Genomic DNA, 22,768 nt, shown 5'->3' with positions numbered 1-22,768 from the left:
ACCCAGGAACATTGGCTGTAACAAAATTAGGAACGCCTTACAAGGGTTAAGAGCCGTGCTATGTTCCGCTCACTAAAGTGTGATTCCATCTCCCCAAGTAGCCTACAATCCAAAGCACTAAAAAGTTCGTCATTAGCACTGGACTGGACCCGGTCGTTTCCTCAACTTGAGTGCTGGAGTGGTGGTAAATGTGATGGTGGCACTCGCTGAAACGGTGACCGAGTGTGCAGAATCCCTTCATCTGTCAGTCTGTGTTATTCATGTTTTATTTTGACAAAGTAACCCTGGGTTACATCTGGGTAGGTTAAGCTCCCTTCATAGTACAGGTCCCCAAATTTCGAGAGTTTCCGACCATGTTAACCACCTCAAAAACAGGAAAGCAAAAAAGTAGAATAACAATAATGATAATAATAATAATAATAATTCTTATTATATATTCTTCGCCGGCTCTGCCATTATACACACGTTTGCAACAATCTCTAGCGTTTTGTTAGCCTGCCTCTGTGCTGTAAACTGATCCTGCTTCGGTCGGCGGGTAGGATACACCGAACTTGCAAGTGGGATATTCTTCCTACAGGCAGTAGGGGCGGGCGAGAGAGCCTTCAATCGCCTCGTAATGAGTCATTTAACCATATACCGACTTACGAAGATGATTAATTTACACAAAAACGTTGCCTGGCTCTTTAAAAAGTGATATACTACACCTATAAAATTATTATGACATTGCTTGACAACGCCTGAGTTAGTCTGCTCAGCTGTGACTTATCAACATTCCACAGCATTGCAAAAACAGCTGAAAAAATGAACAATCTTAACTCTAAAACTCATTTAGTATTAATAATTGATTTTATATTTATTTATTTCGTAAGTGACCATGGTATAAAAGGGATAATGCCCTTCGATGCGTCCATTATCAGAAATAAATGGACTTAGCAGAAACAACCGTCCTCTGCTTCGCGTCGGACAGTTCACGCCTCCGCGTCGTCCATTTATTTCTGATAATGGACACCTCGTCGGGCATAATCCCTTACATGTTACATAGCAATATGGTGCATACAATTGATTTAGAATGTTGCGGGGAGGGGGGTAAACGTCCCGCCGGCGGGAACACTGAGGATTAACAGCAAAGAGTATAGAAGTAACAGTTCTCTTTCAGTCGATTCGTTTGACACAGACTGTGACTCTATGCCTAGCCTTATCCGATAAAAAGTCACGGTCTGTGTCTCACTCATCTCCCTCAGAGAACGTAAAATAGCCTGATGTTCTCTTTCGTTTAGACTGAGGCTCTATGGGATAGCGCAAGAGCGGTCGCGCGAGGTCAGTGTCACTCATCTCCCTCAGAGAACCCTGGCTATGAAATACTAGCCTGACAATTTAACTAACGTTAATGGAAATTGCATGATTCTCACAGCGAAACTGCGACGCTAGGCAGCCCATCTACATCAATTTCAACACAATGAATAAAACAAACCTCATTCCCTGTAGTCCAGCGGGAGACTGCGAGATAACTCGTATTAAGTTTTGAGCCGTGCTCAGAATTTCCCGCATAGTGTCCTAAGACAAAAGAGAGAGAGAGAAAAAATAAACATCCAACAAAATAGTACAAGTTTTAGCTTTTTAAAAAATATGTTTTACACCATTTCACCAAATAAAACACTGAAATAGTTGGTTCGTTAAACTAGCTAAAATGGCTGGTTTCCGATTGACGTTAACGTTAACTTGACATTAACGGCTAGCTCCTAGCATCTAACGTTCATTTGAGAAAAATGGCTCTTAAAATTGAAGCTAGACTTTTAGCCATTGAACCTGAAAACCAAATATCATGTCATTCAACGCTACATCAACATGAAATAATGTAGTAAAATATTTTTCAACTCACGTTTTCTCGCTCTGGCTCCATACCGAAGTAACGTTAGACCAACTGCTTCGTAACTTGCTGTAGACAAAATGGTGCTGCTGACTCGATGTCCCAAGTTTATGTTGGTTATAGTTTGCGCCCATTTTAATTTGGAATGCTGACATCTGGTGGACAAAACTGATAGTAGTTCATAGCAGTTTGAATTCAATCGATACAGTCCGATCGTCTGGCCGAGCCTGGTCCATGACGTGTTTCCAGTTGGAAAATTTACAACGAGAGCGCTGAAACTTCCGAAGCGAGAGCGAGCAGAAGACAGTGCTGGTGAACGGCCACCTGACCAGTGAACGTAATTATAATGTAATTGTAATATTTGTGCTTGTGATAACAGGTTTATTCACAACGAGATTATTATCCACTGCTCATGTTTATGTATTTACGCTCTCGATTCCTATATCTACGCTCGTTTTCATTCTTTATGCGCTCGCATAATTAAGGCAGCTATCTAACGCCATACACTTCCCTCCCACCGGTAAGCCTCAGCCCTCTTACTGTTTTATGTGTATGTGAATTACAGTGTAAAAAAAAAATAAAAAATTATGGAACCATGTCTCTGTCAGTTCTACGAACCTGAGTGCCTTACTGGGTTAAGGATACTGATCTTTGAATTATATCTTTGGGTGCAAGTCCCATCGTGGCGTAGTCAGCTATTGTATAAAATCTATACCACTTGCCACACTTACCACCTCCACATTGACCCCATCAATGGAGACTGGTAGCAGAGTGGGCTTAGACCTGCGGAAATCCACCACCATCTCCTTGGTCTTTGAAGTGTTGAGTTGAAGATGATTGAGTTTGCATTATTGCACAAAGTCCTCTACCAGGCTCCTGTACTCCTCCTCCTGCCCGTTCCTGATACACCCCACAATTGCAATATCTTTAGAAAACTTCTGCATGTGGCATGACTCGAAGTCAGATGTGTACAGGGTGAACAGGACTGGAGAGAGCACAGTTCCCTGTGGCGCTCCGGTGCTGCTGATCACAGTGTCAGAGAGACAGTTCTTCAGTCTGACGAACTGTGGTCGCTCGCTCAGGTAATCTGTAATCCAGGTTACCAGGTGAGCGTCCACATGTCCAAATGTATTTAAAGTGGATAGGCACTTTCCTTTGGCAGAGCCTAGTTCCAATTGTGGTCAAGCATTCACACCCTTCTCCCTTTCAGCCATCAGGGAAAAAAACCTACTCTATTTTGCAATCTACTGAAAGTGAATTTTCATTGTTATTATCAGGTCCATTGAACATGAACTCTGAGCCTTTGAAGTCAGCCTCTGTGTCAATGGTTCAGGGTGAGAAATGGGATTATACCACAACCACTGATGGAGACTGACCACACATCAATAGATTCAATACAAACAGCTGTGAAACATCAGCCATCATGCCCAGAGCAGAAATATAAAGGCCAGAGGTATCAGTCGATGAGGCCTGGGAGTGTGGGGCTGTTCTATAAGGAGCAGTGGGTGGGCACAGTGTGTTGCCTTGAGTGGGCTCAGGGATCTCCGAGGGTTTATAATAGAAAATCCTTTATTTTTGTCTTCTCCCCATACCTGCTAATGTATACACACAAATTAGTTATGCAAATTCTCCAACAGATAGTTAAACTAAACTATAAAATATTATCTCAGCTGCCCTTCATGCACATGCATTCTCCTGTTGATCACGTGTGTGAACAATGGACAGATAGGCTGATGAGTTAGATGGTTATATTACAAGAAACCACGGTTAATCTGACTCCATATAATTCAGAACCTATCTCGAACAAATTACCAAATAACTAGTTTATCAGTTAAAACTCAGCAAAACATGGCATGGCATACGAGAATTATAGATATGCAATTGGTGGGTAAATTAACAATTTATTGGGCATTAAGCCACATGGTAAATGTACTCAATATCACTTAAGTTGAATGTAAAAGTGAACTCATGTATAGTTTGTAAGTTTGTAGGTAACTTTGTAAGTAGACAGGTCTGAGTTCTCAGCAGGGTGGCCAGAACTGAGACCAAATGGCAACTGAAACCAGAGACACTGTATGCATGAACGGGGGTGCTGGGAATCATGGCCATAGCCAGCTAAGACAATAGTAAACAAACACATATCCACACAGATGTAAATTGACTACAAAAGGCCTTCTGTAATGAAAATGACTTCTCTGTTTAAGGAATGCAAAAGGTCTGACAATATTGTATGGTGGATCTTAACTAAACAAAGCCTAAATCACTATAGCGATTTCTCTGACAGGATGCTTCTCAGAATCTATGAGGGAGATTTGTGGTTCAAGTCAGCAAGTGCCATAGCTGCTGAAAAAACAAAAACAGCAGGGTTCAAGACCTCAGATAGTTCAATTTTGAGCCCAGACCTACACTGCCATTTTGATGTGGTGCAACTTCCACCTCAACTGTTGCCATGGTTGCAGGGTTGCAGGGTATGTTACTAACAATTCTCATGTGATTACCACTTCTCACATTCTCATGTGATTACCACTGCTGGTTGCTCTGGATGGATCTAGATAAGTAACTATACGTTTAGAACACAGTGTTTCTTTCTATATCTTTGGACAGACTTTTTCTGCTTGGGTTTCCTTATTAACTTGCTCAAATACAAATGGAGACCTTAAAACATCATCTTGCACAGACACCTGCCTGACATATTTTCACCCAGATGGACCACTAATAGCCTAAAACACACACACAGACACACACCCCGATCCGTTCTAATTTTAGACTGATACAGGTCTAAATTTGGTCCCCTGAGAGCAGTCGTGCATGAGCTCCTCCTATCATGCTCTTTGACCCATGTGTGGGAGTCAGATCACTCAATCTCCATCACTAAGGCGATGGCAAATCAGGCCTCTCCACATTGTGTGGGGACAGGAATATGTAGTGCAGAAGCAGGTGGGGCGGGCGGGGGGTGGTGGCTGACTAGTGGCCTGGAGAGGACAGTGAGCACACCCACACACCTGGGACAGTGATGGATGGAGGAGGACAGGGTGCTATACTTCATTTTGGGACAGTATTACCCTCTGGGACCCAGCACTTTTAGCCCTTTGGCTGTCCCTCAGTTTGGGATGTTCCATCTCTATAATTCTGCATACGAGACGTCTCTTTCTCTTTTTACCACTGTACATTTCCCTCGCATAGGCTCTCCTACTTCTTTTCTCCTACTACTCACTCTCTTTCCTGCTTTGTTTCCTGTCCTGCCGTTTTTACCTCACTTGCAGTCTTCATTTCTCCTGTCGTTATGTCTTTTTTACCTCACTTGCACTGGTTATTTCTCCTGTCGTTATGTCTTTTTCATTTCTTCACACTCCCTTCCCCCTTATTTATCTCTTTCCCTTTCTGTCCTTGGACCTGTCATAGTCAGGGGGCCTACAGTATGTGGTTTCTGTGGGTTTGGAATGTTAATTTTTGGAGAGTGGTTGGACTGTCTTTAGAGGTCATTGAACATGGAGAAAAATGATGTCTCAATTTTTTTTACCTGTTTCAACCCTATTTTTTTGAAATTGTATATTTCACTATAATTAACACCATAAATTCTGCCTAAATCACTGGCTATGATGAATAAAGTTCACAAAACAGTTATTTTCAACGTTTTTTTTTTTTTATTTTTTTAAACACTTTCTTTATGGTGTTTTTTCCACAAAACAGATAATACATTTGTAGATTATAATGTGATATTTTGGTCAAAACAGCAACCACAACAATTGACGCCACACCTACTAGACAAATACAGACAAAAGGGGGGAAACCCCCCCCCCAAAAAAAATAAATAAACAACAACAAACAAACAAACAAACAAACAAAAAACAACAACAACAAAAACAAACAAAAGGGGTGCATCACTGTATAATTAGGACAGGTAAGTAGGATAGAGCAACAATCTACACATGAGGTATATGCTCACAGTTCCAGGCCAGGTAAGGTATCCACATATTGTATAAAGGGGTCCCACATTTTATAAATTTGAGAGTACATCTAATCTTTTCTAGCTTCATATTGATCATGACGTCTCTAAACCATTGACTACTTGTTGGAGGAATTGAATCCTTCCATTTAAAAAGAAGGGCACGTCTAGCTAATAAGGAGAGAAAGGCAATGACCCTTTGTAGGTGTACTGGGAGACTGGACCCATCTGAGGATGATGCAATACCCAAAATGGCAATTGTTGGGGAGGGCTCAATATCAATATTATATGATTTGGAAATTGTGTCAAAAAAGGAATCCCAGAAAGGCGCCAGTTTAGGACAAGACCATAGCATATGGTAGTTACTAGCGGGGGCCTGTTTGCACCTGTCACAAATGGGGTTTATTGTTGGAAATATTTTTGCTAATCTAACTTTGGAAAAGTGTAGTTCATGAAGGACCTTAAATTGTATTAAAGCATGTCTGGAACAAATAGGAGATGAGTGGACCCTAAGCAGAGCCATGTCCCATTCTTCATCTGAAAGTGGGACCCCCATATCATTTTCCCATTGTTCCCGAATATGAGATACAGAGGGACTGAGTGTATCCATTATCTGTGAATAAATCATTGACACCCTACCTTTTTTTTTAACAAATTCACCCTTAACAGAGAGTCTAGACAAGACAAAGGGGGAGGGTTTGGGAAATTGGCAAATTTCTTACAGTACGTACAAAATCCCTGACTTAGTGGGCATTGGTCAGCTCATATTTTGCAGACAGTTGTTCAAAACTCGCAAAAGTATTATCAATATATAAATCCCTAATGCTATGTATACCTTTGTCATGCCAGGTTTGGAAGCCTTTATCTAATAAAGATGGCCGGAAAAGGTGGTTATTTACTATAGGAGAGTGGGAAGAGATGCTCTGGATACCCAAGCATTTTTGAATTGTTTCAGAATGTGTAATGACTGAGTTACCATTACATTTCCACTCACATTATTAACCGTTGGTGGCAGGGATGCACAGAGTAAAGCGGGGAGTGAGTGTGGACTGCTTGTGGCTCGTTCGATTTGAAGCCACGCAGGAGCAGTGCCACTCCAATCTTTCAACCATAAAGAGATAGCATTCAGATTTGCAGCCCAATAATATGAACGGAGGTTTGGTAAGGAAAGTCCACCACAGGTTTTTGGTCTCTCCAAAAATTCTTTCCTTATGCGTGCTGATTTATTATTCCAAATAAAAGGAGAGATTGTTTGATTAAATGCCCTAAAAAATGTCAGTGGTATCAAAATAGGTACAGCTTGAAATAAATAAAGATATTTGGGTACTATGTTCATTTTTACAGAGTTTATTCTCCCAATAAGGGATAATGGTAAAGTGGACCAGCGTTTGATGTCTTTTTTGGTCTGCTCCAGAAGAGGGGCAAAATTTTTCTTAAATAAATGATGGTAGGACTTGGTAACTTCTACTCCAAGATATGTAAAAGAATCACCTGAGAGCTTAAATGGTAGGTTGGGATATTTTTCGGCAGTTTTATTAATGGGAAAGTACTCGCTTTTGTTATAATTAATTTTGTACCCTGATATTTTTCCAAAGTTCTCCAGGACAGTTAGAGCTTCAGGTATGCTCGCGATAGGATTGGTGGTATATAATAATAAATCGTCTGCATAGAGTGAGATTGTGTGTTAGGCCACCACGCACAATACCTTGAATGCGACTATTGCTTCTTAGAGCTATTGAAAGTGGCTCTATAGCTAGAACAAAAAGTAGTGGACTTAGTGGATCTCCTTGTTTGGTCCCCCTGTGTAAAGAAAAGCAATCAGAGGAGACTGAATTGGTATAAACTGATGAAGTTGGGTCAGTGTATATCAACTTAATTAGTTTAATGAACTTACGGCCAAATCCAAATCTAGACAATGTATGGAAAAGATAGTCCCATTCGACCCTATCGAATGCCTTTTCGGCATCAAGTGATATTACAGCTTCTGGAGATTTACTAGGTTTAGTATATATAATGTTAAACAGGCGCTTGAAATTAAAATAGGACTGCCTGTCCTGGATGAATCCAGTCTGGTCTTCTGAAATTAAATAAGGAAGGGCTGACTCAAGGCGGAGTGCAATAACTTTTGAGAATACTTTACCATCACAATTTGTCAAACTGATGGGTCTGTATGATGAACAGTCAAGCGGGTCTTTGTTTTTTTTCAGCAGTAGTGTGATAGATGCCTGACGGAGGGTGGGCGGGAGAATTTTATTTTTTAGTGCTTTTTCAACGGTTTTATTGTATGTCAGTATTATGATTGTATGTCAAACAATTAGAGATAAGATCAATAACCAATCAGTTTCACCAAATACACATACTCCATTGCTGAAAGTTAGCAAAGACATAACAGAATCACAGATGAGACCTCAAACAACATTTAATTCATTTACATATACGCAACATATTATCTCACCTCCACAATTTCCTCATCAAAATCTGCAACTAGTCTACTAAACCCTATTCCTACTCACCTTCTTAAGACTGCTCTCCCCTTCCTGGATAATGTTTTGCTCTAGATTATAAATAATTCAATGCTATCAGGGCATGTACCAAAGTCGTTTAAGATATCTGTTATTAAGCCCTCCTTCAAAAAATCTAGCCTTGTGTCAATACTGGTCCTCCTGGACCTCAGCGCTGCCTTTGACACCATAGACCATGACATACTACTTAGGCTTGAAAATTGATAGGCATCAAAGACTCAGCACTCGCTTGGTTTAGATCATACCTTCCTAACCGTCAACAATTTGTACAGGTCCATAATAAACCATCTACCCAGATTATGGTAAAATATGGAGTGCCTCAAGGCTCAGTACTGGGCCCCCTGTTGTTAAGCAGATGATACATAACTATACCTCTCCATAAAACCTGATGAATTAATCCTGTTAGCCAAACTTGACACATGTATAAGAGATATATAGACATGGATGACGAATAATTTCCTGCTTTTGAACTCAGATAAAACAGAAGTCACGGTTTTAGGTTCTAAAAGGATGAGGGATATCCTATCCACATCACAGGCTACATATAGTGATCTTCCACTGACCTCATCCACAATTGTTAAAAACCTAGGAGTTATAATTGACCAGGACCTAGCACTAAATAATCACATAAAACAGATCACCAAAACTTAATTTTACCATTTAAGGAACATTTCAAAGATAAGGAAGTCCTTATCCTTACCAGATGCTGAGAAATTAATCCATGCTTTTGTCACCTCAAGGATACAGTAGACTATTGCAATGCTATTACGCTGGCTGTAATAATACCTGTCTAAAGACCTTACAGCTTATACAAAATGGAGCTGCTCACACACACAAAAAATATGAACATATTTCCCCCATCCTAGCATCCTTACACTGGCTACCTGTTAAAAGTCATTGACTTCAAAATATTACTTATATCTTTTGGTTGGTTGCCTGCATTGAAAGAGGACAGACACCTCATGAAGACGCTCTTTTGTCTGCTTCTGACAGAAGAAGCACTTATCAATGCTGGCAGCAGCTGCCGCTGAACAAGTGTACATAGTCCCTCTAGATGGACTTGATGCAGTTGCAGGTGTTGCTGCAGGTTCAGAAGATGGTCTACCACGTCTTTTCTGAAGACACTGAGTCTTGCCTGCTTCACATGACTTCTAGTAGCGAATCTTAGCATGCTGTAGATGCTTACTGTTACAGGTGGATTTGTAGCAGTTTCTGTACCAAACTGCTTTGTTATGTTGTAAAATAACATAGGCTACGGAAGGCCTTACAGACTTCAGCTGGTACTAGCTATGTAAAAGTCTATTAAACTTGATTTAACAGAGATCTCTGCACTTTGTACTCTGAATGGGTGTAGACAAGAACTGGCAGAGCAGGCTAGGCCTACACTCAAGCACACTAATAGGCATGAATTGATAGTATTGATATTGAAGTATTATTTTTTTTAAGCGGACAATTTTGAGAATTTTAGGCACACTTTCTTGTTAAAGAGATCAATCATCAGCCTAAAAATGTTTTATAATGTTGTACTGTTTATGTGGTCCACTTTTGCACACTACCTTGTAGAATATCTTTGCTTTTTGACACCAAACCCTATGCTATAATACCGGCAATGTGAGGTTTATGGACAAAACCCCAAATTTGACCTTTTCTGAATTTGACCTTTGATTTGGGTCCTTCAAAACCTTTTTTTTTTTACTCTTAAGAACAAAGATATAATGGTCTCCAAAAATTAAAATGCGAATCCCACAAGCCCCCAAATTAGACACCTAGGCCCCCCTATCAGTGAAGAGTGCTACTGGGCATCGGACAGGAGTGAGGGGCAGGTGGATAGGGTGCAGGTTTTCTCTCTCACATGCACACACACACATACACACACACACAGACAGAGAAAGAGAGAGACATTTAATTTGGATATATTATCATGGCTTGTAGGTGACCAATTCAGCGGCTTTTGCTGGTAGAATGGTGTCCTCAGGCGGACCTGGAGAACTTTGTAGAAATGTAAATGGCAAGAATAGTATATGGTGGAGTTGAACAGGAAGCCCTTTACGTTCCCTCGGATCATCCACAACAATGAGCACAACAGAGAAAGTAGGTCAGTCATGCAGCCCAAATAAAAGCCCCTTTTCATGCTGTGTGTGAAACCTCTACATCTTTTTTATTCTCACTATAAAGATACATCATGGAATTTTCTTTTTCTGTTTACAGTCGAGAATTGCTATGAACAATGTCTGATTTTTGTCTGATTCATGGATGGTTCAAATCTTTTTATTGCTGATGTAGGCATCATCTTGATGATAAATGGGTTGTGAAAATTCTGGTCAATGCGTTCTGATATAGCCTATGGACACATTATTATTATATTATATATAAAATCTGGACTAAATGTGTAGAAGACCCAACCTCATATTTGAATTCACACATTTTCCACAGTTAACTGTGGATGATGGATAAATGGTGTTTCTTTACATTATTTTAGGACAATACGCGATCTTGTCACCTGTTTGGTTGTAAAAGGCTGTAAAAGGTTTTTTTTAACACATTGGTGTAGCCATGCTAGCATCCTTATCACCACTGTCTAAGCAGGCAAATGTCTGGACATTTAAACATGTACTTCACTTACTGTTGTCTGTTGGCAAAATATGATATGGATATGATTTGAGCTGACTTAACTATCTAATTAATTTCAATAATTGAAAATTAATCTCTAGTGTTGTGATATAGAGGTAAATGTCAGAATGTATTAGTAGGTTTCAGATTAATGTATCCTATAGGGATAATTGAGACTGGGCAGCTATTCTGCTGTTAGCTCACAAGGTAAATGTGAATATAAATTTAGCCACATGATGTATCATGGATATGGAATTCTTCTGCAGTCTCCTAGATTAGGCTTTTAGGTCACACTGTGAAGGAGTACAGGTTAAACCACTTCAATGATGAGTTGAGCATAGATAAGGCAGAGTTAGAGTGTAAATGTGGAAATAGATCCCTGAGGACAGATGCATCAAGGTAAAGATAAACATTACCATACCATAATTTAAGTCATTACCACCCAGGCACTCATCACTAGAGGAACTCTTAAAACATGAAGGGAAAGACAATTCTGTTGTAATGGGTCTCACACACATGGAGTCCGGCAGGAATCATTGCAAGATCTTTTTGTATATTGAGAGAATGTGTGCTCATTTTACTAAATTGTGCACTTTTTTACAAAACAAAGGGACCAACAGAATACTGACAGGTACAGTAATGTAAATTATTATAATGTGGAACAATCCAGCAAAATTGGCGTGTGTTTCAAAAGCTTGCATATCATAGAAGAGAACAATGTACAGGCAATATGTTTCTCGGTGCACTGCACATAGATTCACAACACAATTGAACCTTTCTTTGTTTAAACTTGTTCAAAGCGTCATTTCTCTCTTTATAGCACAGAATTCTGTGCAAGTTGTCACAGTTGAATTTAATTACAATTTTAAAAAGATCACCATCTTGAAATGCAATTATTTCTAAAATATTCCAATAATACCCTCTAGTACATTTTGATGTCTTTGAGAACAGATTATATTGTTTTGCCTCAGCGTTTTATTCTGTTTTTCCAATGGGAACAAGAGAAGTACATTAGTGAAAATCAAGGTAATTTTAATTTTCACTCTTGTGAAGGAATGGGTGTTATGAAAACCATGCAGAGGTGCCAGTACCTATAGGTGCAACCTTGCAGTTTAATTTCTAGGAATCATTATAGCATCCAGTGTTAGCCCTAAGGCTGACATTCACTTCCTCCTATAGTATGATTACATTTTCCCTTGTAATTACTGTAACCATGTATGTGTGTGTGTGGCCAGTCTTTCAGACACACATACACATACGCACACACACACAAACACACATAGACATGCATCACCACCACTGCCAATAACCTGGAACCAGCGCCCTACCCACATCCACACATACCCATAGCTTACATTGCCCGGGGCTATCTCTACTCACCCCCTCATAAAGCACGCGCACACACATACCTTAGCGATATTAAAGCACTTTGATGTGATGTTGAGCGATTTCCTGGACTGTTAATAGGGAGTGGACTGGCTGCTCTGCTCTCTCTCTGAGACTGTGGGGCGTGATTTACAGACTGGCAGACAGGAACATACATGTCTCCTGCGTTATGCAAAGTGAATGAATCATACATGTCGGATGTGCGCTACTGAATATGAATGTGAGTGTCCTCCGCCCCCACGGTAGTCCTGCACCCGATTCTCATTTGAGGCATCAATCTCAACTTGATTACTTTTTTTATAATCAGCAAAGCCACTCAGCTGTCATCTGATGTGCAGTCACTTTGCCATGATGGAGGAGAGTGATGCCATGACAGATTGTCCATCATTGTGACACACTCCTCCACCATCCTCCTCTTTTGCATCCTTCTCTTCTCTAGCTCTCTCTCATGCACAGACTCTCTGATTCTTTCGTTCCGTCTTTTACTTGTCCTTGTCTTTGATGCTTTTCCGTTTGCTTCCTCTCCTATTCCTCTCCCCTTTCATGCTTTCTCTCTCTCTCTCTCTGGCTCTTTTGCTCTGTCTTTAGTCTCCTTGTCCGTCAGAGACGTTCTCCTTATCTTTACTCTCTCCTTTTTCACAAAGAGTTGCCATTCCCATATCCCATTCTTATATGATTGAGCAGGGAGACAGCACATGTGGATGTAAAGTGCCTTTGGGCTGCTTTAAAACAGCTGGTGATATACTGTGGAATGTCACAGATGGCATTGAGCTGACAAGCATCTCTGTGTAAATGTATACATTTGCAATTATAATGACCCCCTATATACAGCAAGTGTGCCAATTTTGGCGCTTGTTACTAGTTGTGAACGATTCTTATGAAAAAAATTCAGTTATCTGCCCCACTAATAGAATGTTTAGCTGCTCAGGCACCAGGTCCATTGTGTTTTACAAGGTTGGTAAAGTGGGTTTGGCTGCAGACGGTGTAACAGCAATATTGATTTTCACTGTGAGTGACTGACTGTTTAGTCTGTTCTTTACATGTTCTTTAAAATGATAAGACACAATAGTGTCTTATCTTATAGTTCAAGATAAAAGACTAGGTTAGTCTTAGGTTAAGAATGCCTATTCCATCCCTCTAGGCCTATGTAGAGTGTACTGCTGTAACATTTTCCAAAGCAGCTCTGTGGGGAAATCTGTCAGTGTCATGTAATACCAATTTAGAGTGAGTCATAAGGCTTAATGGGAGACCTGAAACTTGAGGTGCCTCTCCATCGTTCCCTTTGTCTGCAAGGTAAATCATCGTCTATCAGGTGCATTGAGGCATTCTCATGCTTTCATTGTCCTGGGAACAACAAACTCCCTCAGCAGACTAAACATGCATTGGCTAGCCTCAGCGCCTCATAAAAGCATTGATTTAGGAGAGATTTGCGAAGACAAAAAAATATTTTATTTTTTCCCCCCTGAGCAGCATATTGATTTAGAATTCAATAAATCAACACTCGTGTTCAGGCCGAAGGCAGCTTATCACTTATTTATGCCATGTATCCCAGATCTCATTGATGAGCATGATCACTTTCAAGGTTGCCACTTCATAAGGAACAACAATATACACCATTATACAGATGCATGCTCTCATGCACACACTGAAAGACATACATCTATATAGCACATCCTCTGCCCATAATGCCACTCATGTTCATCCTCTTAAACACATCCACTGACATCCAAGCACACACACACACACACACATTCCCCTGGGGTAAACTGTCTATAAGGTGTCACAAGAAGACACCATCCTGATACTGGATCCCTTGGGCCACCCTAAACTGTGTGGCCGAGTGGGGCCATCTGAGCTGCCATCCAGCCTGATGTGGTAATTGGCACTGACATTGGCACAGGCTTGGCCTGAGGGAGGAGCTGATGGGGCGGTTGGTCCGGCCTGTCAGACAGACGCAGGCGCCCATGGTGAACAAGACGCAGCAGAGACAGCCCTGACGCTGGCCCTGGCTGATGAGCCACACAGGTCCTGAAATGCCCTCGTCATCGTCAGAGGCCTGTTGTCACATCAGTCTCCAGCAAGCAGGCAGCTCCTGCCGTCCTGCTAAAGAGTGTAATAGTAGCCAGCTGTAGCTGCACAATATGTGCGTCAGGTAAACTTCCCTCAATTTGCCTCAAGAGATGGGTTTTAGCTCCCTTGCTAGAATGTGGACTAATATGAGTTCATCACATGCATCCTATTTTAAACAAATTGATATTGCTTGTTACCAGTGACCGACGTGACAGTTTTTTGCACTATTGTGTCTGTGACTGCCTAAGGCCGGTACACACCAGATACGACACAAAATTACACTGCGAAGATGCAACAAATTTGTGTGTGAAATTTGTGCACTCAACGTGTAGTACACGTAGTGGGATGCGATTATTTTAATATTTCGCATTGTATTTCGTGCTCATGTCATGCAGGTTCATGCAGCGACTTTCAGTAAGCTATAGACTAGCCTATTGTCTTCTGAGCGCATCATGGAATTGGCAAATGTAGCCAAGAAAGAGATCGTTTTGGGTAACTTGCCGATAACTAAATCAGCTTTTTACCACCTCAAAAATATTGCCAAACTTACAGGGCTGATGTCAAAACATGACTTAGTTACAGGAGGCTATATTATGAAGAAACAGCTTAGTAAATTCCATGCAATATGGCAAGGCACAGCGTTCACTTTCTGAGCATAAAAAAACTTTGTATTAGTGCTTTCTTAGTACATCCAGCCCTCAGTCTGTAATATCATTCATTATCTTCAACCTCTATCTCTAATTCCTATATTCTTATTTTCTTCCATCTGTATAGGCATGTATGGCGTATCTCTACCCTCTGTTCTCACTCTACCCCACACCGCTCCATTCCCCTATCTGTCTGAGGCACGCTGAGATGTTATCAGGGTCCAACATGTGCAACAGAGACGGCATGTTGCCACACAAGTGTTAATGGGTGCGTGGCTGCAGAGAGAGGCCTAGGGAGATGAGAACACTGCTGTGTGCAAGTACCGTGTGTGTGTGTGTGTGTGTGTGTTGTGTAACTGCTCACACTTATGGGTGTCCTTGCATGTGTGCATTATGTGTGTGCCATGTTTTTGTTCTCAGGCTGGAAAGAAGGCTGCCAGGTATGTTGGAATTCAAAGAGTAGCATAGGCTGGTGGTGATGTGTCTAAAGTCAATAAGACACATGAGGAAAACAGCAGCGAATGAATGAATGGAAAGGCATGACGCTGTGGACACAATAAAGAGAAGGTAATGGGTACATGTAAGTATAACAGCTAGTCACATAGACACACCTGCAATGGGAAAGGCTGAAGGAAGAAAACTGGAAATGGACAATCATTGGGCAGCCGTGGCCCACTGGTTAGCACTCTGGACTTGTAACCGGAGGGTTACCGGTTCGAGCCCCGACCAGTGGGCCACGGCTGAAGTGCCCTTGAGCAAGGCACCTAACCCCTCACTGCTCCACGAGCGCCGCCGTTGTAGCAGGCAGCTCACTGCTCCAGGATTAGTGTGTGCTTCACCTCACTGTGTGCTGTTTGTGTTTCACTAATTCACCGATTGGGTTAAATGCAGAGGGATCAAAAAAGTATATATACTATACTATTCTTATCAAATAAAACAGAGTGGATTTGCATGCGTAAGAGGTGGATAGGAATGGTGTACATTTTAAACAGACCTCATTGAATTACATCACTTCATAAATTACCAGGCCCGTCGCTAGAAGGCAAGCAAACCAAGCAATTGCTTGGGGCCCCGAGCTGGCCAGGGGCCCCAAGACAACGACTGGTTAAGAATAAAATGCAACGACAAACTGTGAGCGCCCCTTTGATAGTCAATGCAGTAAAGTGCAACGACACTGTTACCGGCAATACCGGGATCCCCCTCAAGGGGGCCCCTCTCAGTAGTCGCAGACAGCAGCCAGCAAGCCAGGTTCGTGATCTCTGCTGCCGGGAAAATATAAAACATCGCAGTCATAATGAAGCGAAGTTATGCATCCGGAAGCCAGAAAAGAAAGAAGAGAAAGGAAGAGGATGACAAGAAAAAACAAGATAGTGGTAAGTGATAAATTACACTGGATGAAATAGCTCTACTTGTCTTGTACAAATGGTGTAATGTCGCAGCAGGAAGGCTAGCCTAGCAAGAAATGTTTATGTTAACTGCCTGCCTGACGGCCCATGCTGCTTGTAACAAACTAGAACAGCGCAACTTTTTTTTTCGAACGGACGGAATATGGTTGCATACTGTAATATGTTTATTAACGGGATAAGGAAGACGCAGATCTGTTCCAGAATCACTGTTTATCGTATTTAATGACATAACATTGCTATAGCTTTGTAATAGGTTTTGATGAAAGTGGCATAGCTTCTCTGCTATACTAACTATTTGACCGTGATAATCTATTTACCAAATGGGGGTTAGAAAAACCACACGATAAATTCTGTGCATCAAAGCAGACTGGAACATTCATGCACGCTAGCTGTTTACTGTCTTTAAAGCACTGTGCGTCTGTCTAATTCTCAAACAGCAGAATGCTTAAATGCTATGTTAAGCTACAAGTAGGCTTAGGTCAATGTATAACATTAGCTTGGAATGTTTTAACAGTAAGCATTGGTAGTTGTGAAAGCAGCTGCATCCCATCTAAATATCAAAATATGGAAATGCTAACATATCATAATTTCTCCCTCAAGGTGCTTTGCTTAAATTTCTCAGCCCTCAGGCTCTTCCTAAGGATACCTCCACTGATGAAGGTAGAGTGAATTTCTCTCACTGAGCTGAGCTGTTAATGACCATTTCCAATATGCTAACAGTGAAATGGTCAAACGTACTTCACAGGTAATTTCAGATTCTTTTTCAATTATTTTCCCAGGTACACCATCAACTTCATCTTCCATTCATGAGGAAGAAGCTGACATTGGATTTTATGGTACGGTGGTGCTGCAAATGTTCAAAATGTTAAAAACTAATGCACAGTATATATATGCAACAGCAGTATTTGCACTGTCAACATTTTTTATTTATATAAAGTGTGGGTGAATTTAAACTGTATGGCTATGCTGTGGTTCCTGTAGGCTTTGCGTGTGGTGGTGGTGGGGGGGGGGCTCCATGTCCATTTTGCTTGGGGCCCCCAAATTCCTTGAAACGGCCCTGTAAATTACTTTGCCTGAGCATCTACATTCTACACAGAGAGAGAGAGAGATGGCCAGCCTGACGTAGTCATACTCAATTCTAGCCAGAATATGAGTCTGATACTGCTCCATTGGGACGTAATTATGGGGCGTGTTTCAACTGATACAGGGGGGGAATGCCTCTGCACTCAATTGGATAGACCTAACCAATCAGAGGAATGAAATAGCTTACCGTGAGGTGTAGGAAGAAAACACACAAACCATCCTTCTTCTCCACAAATGCCTTAAAGGAGAATTCCGGTGTGATATTGACCTAAAGTGTGTTGAAACATGATACCGAGTGTGAACGTATGTCTCATAGCTCACCTCGCTTGTCCCCTGCACTCAGAAATCTGGCGCTAGTTAGCCGATGCTACCAACAGCTTTTTCAATGGTGGTGCTTCAGCATTGGGCTAGCCATGCAAATAAATCATTGTTTTACACAATTTACGAGGCTCAATGTATCTCCACACTTCATTGGTAGACTTCCGAGGGCCCTGACATTTAAAACGAGACTTTTACTTACAAGACGATTTATGCAGACAGTATATTCACGAAGTTTAGCGTTGGCAGCCATCTTGAATTTAGTCAAGATATGTAGAGCGACGAGTAAGAATGAACAGGTATGATAAGGGATCAGGTTCCAAAAATAATTCAGTGGAAATGCATGGATTCCCGTTTCTTCCAGTAGCAGCAACTGGAATCCATGCATTTCCACGGAATTATTTTTGGAATCTGATCCCTTATCATACCTGTTCGTTCGTACTCATCGCTCGACTTATCGTGACTAAATTCAAGATGGCGTCTAAAACTCGTGGTTCAAAAAGTGAAACCACGAGTTTTCCCACATCTCAACTTTGGCCAAAGTTTTCAGAAATAATCGTTTTCAGTGATAAAACCTCAATAATATGCATTTTCCATATGGGGTCTTAAAAGCCATGTCTCCTTCTAGCCACAGCGTTTTTGTTTCAAACATAATCCTAATCTAAGCGTGCTCAGATGACGTGATAGACCAGGCGCTTTTGCTCACCTGTACATCATCATAAAGCCCGATTTGATTGGTCCGCCCGATCTAGGGCGAGCATACTTGCTCCACAATGGAGCAATGCCAGACCGAACTTCCCGACCTCAAATGTTGTGGGCGGGACTAAGTTCGGAATGGAACCCAGGCTAAGAGATGGCAGGAGGGAGAGGAGAATTATATTACTACGGCTAATTTAAGAGCTTGGAAGGGAGGATGCCAAGTTTACTTACACTTGCACTTTATGAGCACTGCAACAGGGGGGGAGGGGGGGCAAACCACAGACCTATGGCCAGAACAGCATTTGAGCAGAAGACACAAACCACAAACAAGCAAACAAACAGCTCACACACGATCTGAAGAGACGATAAGCTAAGTACATACACACCTTTGATTGCACACCTTTAGGGCACCATACACCCTGAATGTACATTCCACATATACACACAAGGAGGCCAGAAATGGAGAATTCTCCTAAACACCGCCTCTAACATATTCACAAAGAGAAGAATGAATGGGCTGGTTAACCCATCCGAAGACACATACACACACATACACGGTGAAGTAAGTCTTTAAATGAGAGACAGATATACAACAGTACTTCTGCAAGGTGGAAAGAACATTGAAAAGGACATCATATTTCACCATCCCAAAAAGTTGTACATCAGCACCAATAGAATCTACCTTGGAATCAGTTGTACTAACTGCAAATGGGATGCAAAGTCACTCTTTTTTAAGAATTCCGTATTCATACGCTGCAAATCCTATGGAAATTGTTCAATATATATTCTGTCATACATCTTGTCTCTGACAACGGATTGAGGGCTTTGAGATATAATAGATGGACACTTTGAGGCTTTAGCAAGCGAAAGAGGGAAAGATCGCGTGTCACCATAGTTACATTTTTAAATCTTTTATCTGTCATCTCTTTATCCTTTTACATCTGCAGCTCCAAATTTAATCACGACCAGGCTGGTTGAATATTTTTGAATATTTTAAGATGTAAGCTGCAGAAGACACCTTGCTGCGCTGCCTCCGTTGCCATGCTGCTAATTAAACGAGACTGAGGCGGGGGCGGTCAGTCTCGTCCAGCAGGGTGTGATGTGGCTGAAGGATCTCATTCCATTTCTTGGCAGCCTCATCACACCTTTGTGGATACTACTGACTGCCCAGCCTTGGCGGGCGAGCTGGCGCTCACAGAAAGAGACAAAGCAGAGTTCAAATAGAGATAGAGATTTAAGACCCGCAATGCCCTCCTTGAGATGTGTAATTTTCCACCCTCAAGTCCACAACAAAGACCACAACACACTTAGGGATTTTACCTATCACGATCAGAGTTCAGTCTTGACTGGACTATGGGCGCAGTTTTTTTCTTCCCCAGAAAGGAAGCTCTCCTCCTCCCTGTGGCACAGAGCCTGTGTAGGCTGCGTGGTCACCACAGGCCAGCTGAGTTAAAGAGCTGTCACTGGACTGACTGCCTGGGACAAGGACACACACACAAGGCACGGCAGAGTTAAGCTGGTGGTTCTTCTCCAGTCTCTGTGCATATTTTTCAGAGTGTGTTTGTGTGTCTGTGTTTCTCTTTTTCTGTCTGCTTGTCCTCCTTGGTTGTTTCTTTTCTCTCTTCTCTGTTGTATTGGTCAGTGTTTGAGTTTAATTGAGTCCAATTTGTTTGGCAGTGTGTGTTTTTTGGGGAAGCTGAGTATGATATAGACTGTGTGCCATGCCTCTCTCTCTCTCTGTGTTTGCTGATGTTGCACTCACTGAAGCGATACGGAGTGTTGGGCTGTCTGGCTCTGCTGACGGCTGAGTTGAATGTCTTTCGAGGGTGGAATGGCCTCTGGACGCAGACAGCCAGGACGCACCCCATTCCGTTATGGCAGGGCTTGGGGACATGAGGGGGTGGGAGAGGGCTCTTCCTCGGACACAAGCGCTCCATTAGCCTGGTTAGTGGCGGTTACATAAGATCCCCCTCCGCCCCACCAACTAGCCTCACCCCGGCCTCCCACCTCGCACTCACATCCACTTCAGCCTCTCCAGCGTCAGCCGTGAAGGCTGTTTGTATCATCGACCTTTCCGCCGCACACACACACAGGCACATGCACAAACATACAGATTAAGCACTCTCCAACACAGAGTGAGCACAGATACACATAAAAGCATATATCTCCAAACATGGGTATAGTACACCCTCTAATACACTCACTAATAATAAAGTTACACAATCTGCCTGGGACCAAACAGTCACCAGCAGGACTGACTTTGTGCTGTGACTTCAACTGTAGTGACAGTTCTCAACAAGACAGAAAAACAGAGGGAAAAAAGAGGAAGGACAACCAAATGGAATGTTCTGTCACCGTGGTAATAACATTCCATGGGTCGAGACAACAAGCAGAATATTATTAAAGCAAAACAAGCGAAACTAAGATACAATAATATTTTCTTCCATGCATTTTGAAACATTAAAATTTCTTTAAATAGCCTTGATAAAAAAGCAATTTCCAAGGTTTAGATTTACATGTCTGTCAAAGCAAAGAGCCACTTAGTAGCCCTTGAGAAAGCTAATAGCCTTGTCAAATATGCCCAGAGCGCAAACAAACCTTTCACCATGCTTGTAAAGTCTGAAATAGCCAGAGGAGACTGTAGCAACTCTTCATTTTCTTATTCAGTATGGAACCTTGATAAAACTGCCTTTGACAAAACACCCCTGCATGTGTGTGTGTGTTTGTGTGTGTGTGTTACGACACAGGTGAATATACCAACCTCTTGACCCATTTAACCCTGACCCCAGACCGACTTACACTCAACTCCACATCTAGTTATGATGACTTTTGATCATTCATGAGAACCTCCACTCCACCAACACACACACACACTTGCTCCCCCTGCTCCAGAGTTCACCTTGGTCCGTTAGCGCCCCTCAGATCGCCTCGGGGCCCCATGTTGGGCACTCTGATGATCAACAAACAGCCCAGGACTTCCTGCAATCAATGGAGTCTATGGATGGGACCTGTTGGACAGGCAAGGGACAATCAGGCCGGCTTATTCTGATTGCTGATTCTTGTGTTTTGCCTGTCGATTGCAACCCCTGCTGTATTCAGTTCGTAGTACATCACCTCTTAATGCTTAAAGCTAGCAGCCTTCTTGAATTTGCCCTCCAGCAAAGATAAATAACCAGAGGCAATATAGAAATTCCTTCAGCGTTGAGCTGTATATGTTAGCATTTGATGTTATACTGCTACAATCTGAAAAGGAAATGACTGTAAATGTTGTGCCACTCTTAACAATGCAGATATGAACCTCTCTGAGACACAAACGCCACACTGAATAAATTTACAGGATTTATTAACAAGGGAGCACCAGCAAGCATACATACAGAGCAGGCAGAAGATGTTAAGTGGTAACAGTATCAGGGCCGAGCCCACCCTCTGTTAAGGTCCATGCTATCACCCCACACACAGTTCCCGCAATACCAGTTCCACTAGTAGCCTAAGTCTGAGCAGCAAGACAAAAACATCACAAGACCCACACACCCAATCACCAGCAAAGGGAATGGCATTACAAACACACACAGGCTAGCACTAGTAGTAGAAAATTATTCACAGCACTCCAGTATATGGTACCAGATCACATAGCAACAAGTTTAACACCAATAAAGCCACATATAAATAGCACACAAGAATCACTTTCCAGTTCGTTTTCTTCATTGCCACACAGGTAGACAATCATGCACTAGGCCCAAGCGGTTATAAGGAGGGAGGGCTCACCATGACACAGTCCACGCCCCTTCCGATGTCGCGTGTTGCCGGCCTCCGATCAATAAGAAATAACACTGGTCGGCAGCACCCTCCTCGCTGACCAAGAAAACAACAAATCCCACAAAGCACCGGGTAGTGTAGCAGCGTTATCTCCGTGGGGTCCGCCTCTATGGAGTGAGGATTGTCTCAAAATTATTTAAATTATATATATATATATATACATACACATACATTTATAAATATCCAAATTCAAAATACAAACATAAAAATGTGACATACAAATAAATAAACAAATTTATATAAATAAACGTGTTTTTGTAAACGAGATTTGAAAATAAATATGCTTGACTTTGTATGTGGAATCTGCATTTGTGAATCTCCTTTTTGCTTTTATGTCGATGACGTAATTTTGAGACATTCCTACTTCCTACCCAAGATCCACAAATAAATACCACTAG

General features: G+C 41.8%; 1 long non-coding RNA gene across 1 annotated transcript; it reads right to left on the bottom strand.

Moving 5' to 3' along the window:
* Positions 1 to 2,513: 2,513 nt before the first annotated feature.
* LOC121718683 lies at positions 2,514 to 22,078 on the bottom strand. The gene is made up of 4 exons (XR_006033983.1): positions 22,068 to 22,078; positions 14,969 to 14,972; positions 8,945 to 8,950; positions 2,514 to 2,593 (listed from the first exon to the last, which is right to left on the bottom strand). It is a non-coding gene; the product is annotated as an uncharacterized LOC121718683 (long non-coding RNA).
* Positions 22,079 to 22,768: the final 690 nt, after the last annotated feature.

Source organism: Alosa sapidissima, chromosome 1 (assembly GCF_018492685.1).
Source record: "Alosa sapidissima isolate fAloSap1 chromosome 1, fAloSap1.pri, whole genome shotgun sequence".
Taxonomy (NCBI): Eukaryota; Metazoa; Chordata; class Actinopteri; order Clupeiformes; family Clupeidae; genus Alosa; species Alosa sapidissima.
Note: the sequence above shows the minus strand (reverse complement) of the source record. Positions and strands in the feature narration are given on the sequence as shown.